Source organism: Triticum dicoccoides, chromosome 7B (assembly GCF_002162155.2).
Source record: "Triticum dicoccoides isolate Atlit2015 ecotype Zavitan chromosome 7B, WEW_v2.0, whole genome shotgun sequence".
Taxonomy (NCBI): domain Eukaryota; kingdom Viridiplantae; phylum Streptophyta; class Magnoliopsida; order Poales; family Poaceae; genus Triticum; species Triticum dicoccoides.
This window is the reverse complement of record NC_041393.1, coordinates 204,499,418-204,508,228: the sequence shown is the minus strand read 5'-3', so window position 1 is coordinate 204,508,228 and position 8,811 is coordinate 204,499,418. Positions and strand designations below refer to the sequence as shown.

The following is an 8,811-nucleotide window of genomic DNA, read 5'->3' as shown; positions in this document are numbered from 1 at the left end:
GGTCCCGCGGCGGCAATGGGGATGGTGCGGGCGGCGTGGTTTCTGCTCCTGTCGGCGCTGCTCGCGGCGGCGGACGCAAGGAGGCAGAAGGGCGGCGAGACGGCCTGCGACAAGGGGTGGGAGTGCAGCGGCAGCAGGTTCTGCTGCAACGAGACCATCACCGACTACTTCAAGGCCTACCAGTTTGAGGAGCTCTTCGCCAAGCGCAACAACTCCCTCGCCCACGCCGCCGGCTTCTGGGACTACCGGGCCTTCATCACCGCCGCGGCCCTCTACGAGCCTCGCGGGTTCGGCACCACCGGCGGCAGGGAGATGAGCATGAAGGAGGTCGCCGCCTTCCTGGGCCACGTCGGCGCCAAGACCTCGTGTACTCTTCTCTCTGCTCCTCATTCTAATTCACCTTCCGGGATATAGAGAAATCAACATCTGCCAGTAACAGTTTTAACCATAGGCTTCATGAATTTCAAGCCAGGGTTAAACTATGTGTGGGCTTTCCGGATCCAACGAAATGTGAATTTGGTAGTACAGTATTTAGTTTCCATTGGAATAGTGTTTCATCAGAATGGCTCCTACCAGATTTGAAACTTGACATCTGCAAAGCATTGTTAGCAGTATAATTATTGCCCATCAAGTTTTAATTTGTAGTATAATTCTGTACAACTGACTAGAGATCTTCAGAAGATTCGTTCTTAACCTAAAGGTGATAATCAGGAGTGGCATCTCATATTACTGGATGGTTACTCCTACAGGTGGATATAGTCTAGCTGACGGTGGTTCATTGGCTTGGGGTCTTTGCTACAACCATGAAATGAGCCCAAGCCAGAGCTACTGTGACGACAGCAATGAATTATACCGTTGTGCTGAAGGAGTTGAGTACTATGGTCGAGGCGCCCTTCCTGTTTACTGGTCAGGCTGATATGTTCTTCTGTCATTTGTTGTTAATTAGGAACCGGCTGGGTCTAGCTATTGATTTTGAATCTGCTTGTTAATGATCCTCAGGAACTACAACTATGGTATTGTGGGTAAGGGTATCAAGCAGGATCTGTTGAAGCACCCAGAGTTATTGGAACAGAATGCCACGCTAGCGTTTGAAGCAGCGATCTGGAGGTGGATGACTCCAATGAAGAGGAAGCAGCCATCAGCCCATGATGTCTTTGTTGGCAACTGGAAACCAACCAAGAAAGACACTTTGTCCAAGAGGTATCCTGGCTTCGGTGCGACAATGAACATTTTGTATGGTGATGCCATCTGTGGTAAAGGGTCCATTGATAATATGAATGGCATTATATCCCACTATCAACATTATCTTGATTTGATGGGATTTGGTGCTCAGCACTCTGGAGATAACTTGGATTGTGCCGACCAAGTGCCATTCAGTCCATCATCAAAGAGTCCTGACTCATAAGCAAGCTGCATGCCAGATCCATGTATATTTCCCTGTAAATTTGAGGCGCAGCTATCTTGCATCGGTAACGATAGAAGTATTGTATGCAAATCTATATGATAGTATTTATTAGTAGCTCTGAGGATGACTATTGTGTTTGTGTAGTCTGTAACCTAGTATTTACGTAAGCCCGTAACCTTCTCTCATTATGTGTTTTTGCCATGTATATTACAGCAGAGAACTCGCATTTGAACACATGATGACTTTCTTGTAAATTATATTACTTCTGTTACTGAAGTGCTCGGTAATTGATAATTCGTCGCCCTTTGCTTTTATAAGTTCACTACTGCTTTGCTCCTGTCATGGATGTTCTTTCAGAAAAAACCTGCCATTGCTCTCTTGTTCTGTGAAAATGACTGCTGGGCAGCAATGATGATTTTTAAATCGATCTGGGTGGAGAGATCTTGCCTTGGTTTGTTTTCTGAGTTCTGTGTACCACAGTTTTCTTTTTTTGGCATTTTCTCTATTTTGGGGTAATTTTGTGATGTTAATTTTCAGAGGCAGAAACATTAACCATACTCTGTTATGGTAGGCAGACATATGGGAGCATGCGTGAAGAAAAAAAGACATCACGGCGAACATAAAATACCGTCAACACCTCAAAATCTATTGCGAATTTACAGGGATAACAAGTGTTGGAGTTCAGAGGCATATTCTTACAGCACTACAGAATATAGATGGATGGATATTTACCACTGAAGCGGCTTATCCAAGTGCCTGCTTGGGGACCGTCAGCTGGGAACCACACATGGACCTGGATAGCCAGGTACAGATAGGCTGACTAGTGAGCTGTGTCTTTTTCCTCTTCCATTTCAGGGCACCAGCAACCATTACTGGCATTCAAACAAGGCGAGCAGGAAGGGGATGGAGCTCACCAACACCCCCCATCTTGCCTCCTCCAGCTTCTTCTTCTCCAGCTGCAGTCCTTGCGCCTGCAGGTAATGTTTGCACCCCCTCCTCTCAGGTCGACCATGGACGGCGAATAACATGTGGATGTCGTGGTGTTACAGGAGTAGAAGAACTGGGAAGGCTGTGATAACAGCGTTTGCTGCTGGTAGTAGGTGCAGTGCTGATTCTATTTATGCATGCCCAGAGCCCATTGAACAGCATAATGTAGACAGCCTTTCAGGTATGGCGCATTTCATTGCTAATTTTTCGCAGTAAATAGTAGCACTGTAATGCCGAGAACATCGGCAAATTGCTGATTTTTTGTTGCTTTGGGGAATCTGTACAATGAGAACGTTGCTGATAATGAGTATACTTCCCTCCTAGAGTTTGAGGATTGAGACTAGTTTTGAGGGGTTAGCTAGTTGCTACAGCTGGATATTTTCTCACACAATAAACTTGTATTGCGTTCCAACCATTTGACAAAACAAATATACAGCAAGAACTAAGAATTTTCTTCCAGTCTGCTAATATGTTGTTGGCCAATTAAATTTTCTTTGCGTATAGTGGCCTCAGGTCCTGCAAATACCCAATGTTATAGAAGGAGAGATTTTGCTGCTGTTGCTCTGCTCCCTTTTCTACTTCCTCATGTTGATATGGCGAGTGCGTAAGTACAGTATTCAGCCACTATTACATTCCTATGTTGTACTTAATTCTCATACCTATGAGATAGAGTTCCTATCAACCTAATGCCATTCCCCCGCACAAAAAAAAAAAAACTAATGCCATTAACCTACATTTATGTGAGCATTTTCTTTATGGTCAATTTGTTGAACTGTACAATCATAGACTAGAATCAAATATAAGAAGTGGATCACTGGTCAATCAAGTATGACCCAGAATATCGATTTTCAGAACAGAGTAACATACTCAAACTTGTTTCTTGTTCTTTAAACATCCCTATGAACTTTGAGGTAGTTGTTTCTTGATCTTTAAACATCATCACCATGATAATCACAAAGAAGTTCGCTAATTAGGATTGACTTTGTAGGGCTGACTCATATGATGGATCAATTATTCAAAACGGTGTGAGGAATGTCTTATCCAAGGTGAAAGCAGCTGGCGTGCTTCGTTTGGTTTTCCATGATGCAGGGACTTTTGATATTAGTGACAAATCAGGTTAGATATTATTTATATGTTACCGAAGTTTAATAACAGAGCAAGGTTTGCATGTGTTTAAAAGGCTAATGGTCTAGAATTGGGAATTCAAATATGCTAAGGTTGAAGATATCTAAAAAATGATTGTTGCAAAGTAGAAAACAATAGTGAGACATTGATGATTGATGACAATTTCTTGCAGGTGGCATGAATGGCTCCATAATCTATGAAGCTGACAGACCTGAAAATGCAGGACTTAGTAAATCCTTAAAGGTTCTTTTCCTCTTCAGAAAGTACCTTTACAACACATATTTCTTCTTTGCTTGTTGTCATGGATAGTGCCATATCCTACCAAGGAACATCAACTTGACATATCTGTTGATTGCTTTAAAACCAACCAGATACTACGAAAAGCAAAAGAAGGAATCAACCAGGTTCAGCAAGGTTTATGCTTTACACATGTGTTGTATTTATTTAACTTAACTTTATCTGTATCCTGGAGTCAATCTTTTACTGTTTCTCTATAGTGTCATGGGCGGACTTGATCGCAGTGGCTGGTGCTGAAGCAGTTGCACTCTGTGGAGGGCCTGAAATTCCCATACGATTAGGCCGTTTAGATTCCAGGTGCATCATAGTGGCTTGGCATTTTACAAATTCCTTACAGCATTAACCAAACTTTTAGCTATTCCAGGGGTGTTCCTATTTAGTGCTTGTCATTATTCTTCTGAACTAACGCATTTCTCATGTAGCACTGCTGATCCTACTGGTAAACTTCCTGAAGAAACATTCGATGTGGTGGCCTTGAAAACATCATTTGGCAAAAAGGGCTTTTCGTGAGTCTCGCTTTTGTCCGACAACCTCTGTGAATTTCCGTTGTCTATATTACCTAATGAAACTTAGCTCCGGTGGCCAAAATTGTATAACTGTATATGATTTTCCTTTGAATTCTGCCAAGGATTCCATAAAGCAGCCAGTGCCCATCCATGTCTGCTTGGCAGGACACAGGAGATGGTCGTTTTGTCTGGAGCTCACACAATTGGGGGTAAAGGATTTGGAAATCCAAATGCTTTTGATAACGCCTATTTCAAAGTACTCCTTGAGAAGCCACGGCCAACTTCATGTAAGTCATTGTGACATTATCACCATTTCCTTTAATATCCCTTAATTTGTAAATGTACTTATGTGTGGTGTTCATGTGTGAAGCTGGCATGCCGATAGGGCTGCCCACAGATTGGGCACTCACTGAAGATGATGAATGCTTAAGGTATTCTATCGAACCAGACAGTCAGCTTTGCTTACCGATGGCTTACATGAATAGTTCTAGGGGTGGCCCTAGCTTATAACATGCTGTAGATCATTCACAATCTTCTAAACACCATTTGTTTGCCCAATCTTTAAAACACAAGCATCAATGAGTTAACATATTTGCCATCTGACTGAACTTTTGGTGATAAGCTAAGCAGCATAGGCGACCTAAAAAAAGTTAGGAAACCTAGGCCAATGGATCTTAGCGATTTTCCTTTCATATTTATGTCAGGTAATCGGTCCACTGACATGGGAGACACTAAACTGCTTGCAGGTGGATCAATATCTATGCAAAGGACCAGGATAAATTTTTCGCCGACTTCAGAGATGCATATACCAAGCTTGTAAACAGCGGAGCCTCGTGGAGAACAGCTTAGTTAGGATTACCGAGTTTTTTCTGTCGAAACAGACTCTACACAACTGTAGAATTACCAGGTCTGTGCAAGATTCGTGGAAATTTTGCTCGCTCTGTAGTGCTGCACTGCTGCCCTATCCCCCGTGCATTGTTACCGAAACGTCAAGATACTTGTAGCTATGAAATAGTGTTACTGCACCCAACAAAAATTGTGTTAAATTTAGCAATTAAATTCATTTATTTAATGAATAATATTTCAAGCACCAACATATGGTATTCCCTCTCTTTCATGTTCTTAGATCTATCTGTAAAAGATCTTATAGCAATGTACGTAGAGTTTTCCAAAAAAAAATGCTTCAATATCTGGGAATGGAGGATGCGATAGCCAGTAGATGCACGACATGCATAGCCATCTCCAAAAAGTCTTGTACGCGCCAACTTCAATCAATTTTCCATACCACATGCATAACAGCATGAGATGGCGTGGGTTCAAAGAGGATGTCGTGGACAACTCCAAGGATTAATTATGATGTGGCAAACATGCATGACCCGGTGAATGGGATGCTACGTGTTGAGACTTGAGAGAATTATTGTTAGTGAAGATCGACCATTTAGATATAATATGTGTTAGAAGTATATTTACGTTTAAGATAGAGATAAGAGATAGAAATAGGATAGGTTTAACTTGTCCTCTACTCCAAGTCTCTCCCCCTCCATTGTACCTCTATATATACCTTTACACGGGTCAGATCAATACAACATAATATTCAGTCATCCTATATTTTCCACATGGTATCAGAGCGGTTAGTCTCACGACGTCGATCCTAGGTTCCTTCACCACTTCCGCAGCGCCGCCCCCGGGGAGATTAATCTTCTCTCCCCGGGGGCGCGACATCCGATTATCAAAGATTAATCGGTTCATTAGATAGGTTAGATCCAATTATAATTTCATAGGTTTCCAATTTCGAGTTTTCTAAAATCCATCCACTAGATCGATTCAATTAGCCATCAAATAAATCCTGCTATCCTCAAATTCCAGCAAAAATTGGTGTTTCGAACGACGGCCAATCCTAGATCTATCGATGTATGCGTCGACGATCACCTGTGGCATCGACCTACCGTCTGGTGGCTTTGGGCGGCTCCCTCGACTCCAAGCATACGGCACCTTGGATCCGGCAGGCCGCGACGGTGCGGCATCCTCGCATCGTGAGCTATCTTGGTAGTTTGGCCAGTGATGGATCAAGCCTCGGGCTAGCTAGCTTTGCACATGCCGAGAGATCCAAGGGCAACGGCCTCGACTCCCGAGCGTCACCAGCGCCGATTCGATCGGCTCGGACCGATCTACCTGGCTTCCTTGACGCCACGGCATCCACGGCGATACCAGCTCTAGCCTGACCTGAAGCGCCGGCACGGACTTCATCGACGACACGGCCCACACGTACTCGGCGGCAACCCCGATCCAATCGATCCGACTAGGCGGCTATCAACCTCTGAACGCATGGGAGGACCCAATACTTGTCATGCATCACGGCCACACCATGGCTCGGTACGGCGGATGCGAGCGTCCGGCGACGGGCGTGCTGATACGCGCGTCCCAGCGCACGCCTCCATCTGCATGCGTGAGCATCATCAATCCGATCTACATCGACAATATGCGTCTGCATCACCTCCGGCTTCATAGCGTGCATCCATCCACGTGCAGACAAGATGCCATGCATCTTCACAGGAAGGCACCATAAGCCATCGACGAGCCAGCCGCGAGCTACTCCAAGCAAATCCTAGCGGACTCTACCGAGCAGCGGCGATGCACGACGCCACCTCAGTACCACGCATCGTGAATTACGGGAGGGCAAACTCTCGAACACATCTGCACCGAGCCGATCTGCACCAACACCGACGCCCGCGACACCATCGTCTACACCGACCGCTACATCCCGAGCCGAGCTACATCATCTTCTGCATGGCTGCATCGACCGCCGCCGCTGATTTGTACTGCACGGCTACACCGACGCCTCTGCATCGAGCCGGCATCCAGCTGTATGACTACACCAGGCTACAAGCCAACATACTTCTACGGTGTGACACGGCGTCGACACTTGGTCGCCGCGAGGGGCGCATTCAAGCGACTCATCATCGTCGACACGCCGCTGCAACGCCATCACAGACACTTCATCGTCAAGGTCTTCATCAACATGGTCTTCACCAACATCTTCATCAACACACCGCCATTGCCGCCTCGTCCACAAGATGGACACCTAGCGTCCTCTGACAGACTTTTCTGCAAGACGTGACCTTGACGACGGCAATGACCGCGTCACGACGACGGCATCGGCCGCGCCATCCACGACGACATGACTGCATCGACACGGCGTCACTACAGTGACGGCCCTACACGGCCACACGGTTCTGGCAAAACCGATGTGTTCTCGATGGGCTTCCTCCGGTCTTGGCAAAATCGGTGGACTCATCGCCGACGGCACCCTCTGACATCAGCAAGGTGCATCGTCCACGTCTGCAACTCCGTCATAGCGCTTTTTTTTTTGCGCCTCCGGCTTTGTGCAGCTTCATCATCCACGACGACCACACCATCGACCACGACTACCTCGACCACGGCTACATCATCATGATCGGCTACCTCGACATTAATGGCTACGTCTACAGCAACTCATCGGCAACAAACTCCAGTCAACAGCGTCTGCCTCGTCACTTGCGTCCACGACACTCCCGCTGTGACTGCAGGAGGGAATAGAGGAGAAGGTAGGAAGGCACCAGAAGGGGACGCAGTCACCGCCCTAACTGCTGACCCATCAGAGACGCAGTGGATGATGGCGCAGCGGAGAAGACGACAAAAGAGCAAGACTTCAAATTTAGTCGTAATCGTCCGCTTCACTCCCGCTACGACTGAGGGGGAATGTTAGAAGTATATTTACGTTTAAGATAGAGATAAGAGATAGAAATAGGATAGGTTTAACTTGTCCTCTACTCCAAGTCTCTCCCCCTTCATTGTACCTCTATATATACCTCTACACGGGTCAGATCAATACAACATAATATTCAGCCATCCTATATTTTCCACAATATGATTGGTTTTTGGCTCATTTAGAGCTTGAGAAATTTACAGAAAACATATTACAGTTTCTCTCGATTGCATGTGAGTATGGAGTTGACCAGGCCGGAGAGGAAGGAAATGATTAAGTTCATGCTTGCAATGTACTCTTTCCGTTTTAAAATATCTGTCGTGGTTTTAGTTCAAAATCAAGACAAGTACTCCCTCCGTCCGGGAAAAGTTGTCCACGGCGTAGTTCATTATGATTTTTGCAAATAAACCCTTAGGATTTTAAATCTCCTGCTAATTACCCCTTTGCTTCTTCCTCCTCCGGACGCCCGCGGCAGGAACAAGCCCAGCGCGCCGTCGGCAGCCACCGTAGAGCCCAGCGCGCTGCCGTCCACCTGCGTCGCCGCTGCGCCGCCGCTGCCAATCCGCGGCGCCCCTGCCCGCCTGCGCCGCCTGCACGAAGGCGAGCTGCGCCGCCGCCCACACGGAGGTGACTGCTCCTCCGCGGCGACCAACTGGACGCCCGCCTCCTCCACGGCTGAAGGCACCTCCCTCGTCGCCCTGCTCGCGTCCCTAGCCGGTGCGGCCCGCGCCCTCATCCTCTGCCCG

At 46.5% G+C, this 8,811-nt stretch overlaps 1 pseudogene; it reads left to right on the top strand.

The window, feature by feature from the left end:
• The first annotated feature begins 6 nt into the window (after nucleotides 1–6).
• Nucleotides 7–5,414, top strand: LOC119336897 (annotated as a pseudogene).
• The last annotated feature ends 3,397 nt before the right edge of the window (nucleotides 5,415–8,811 follow it).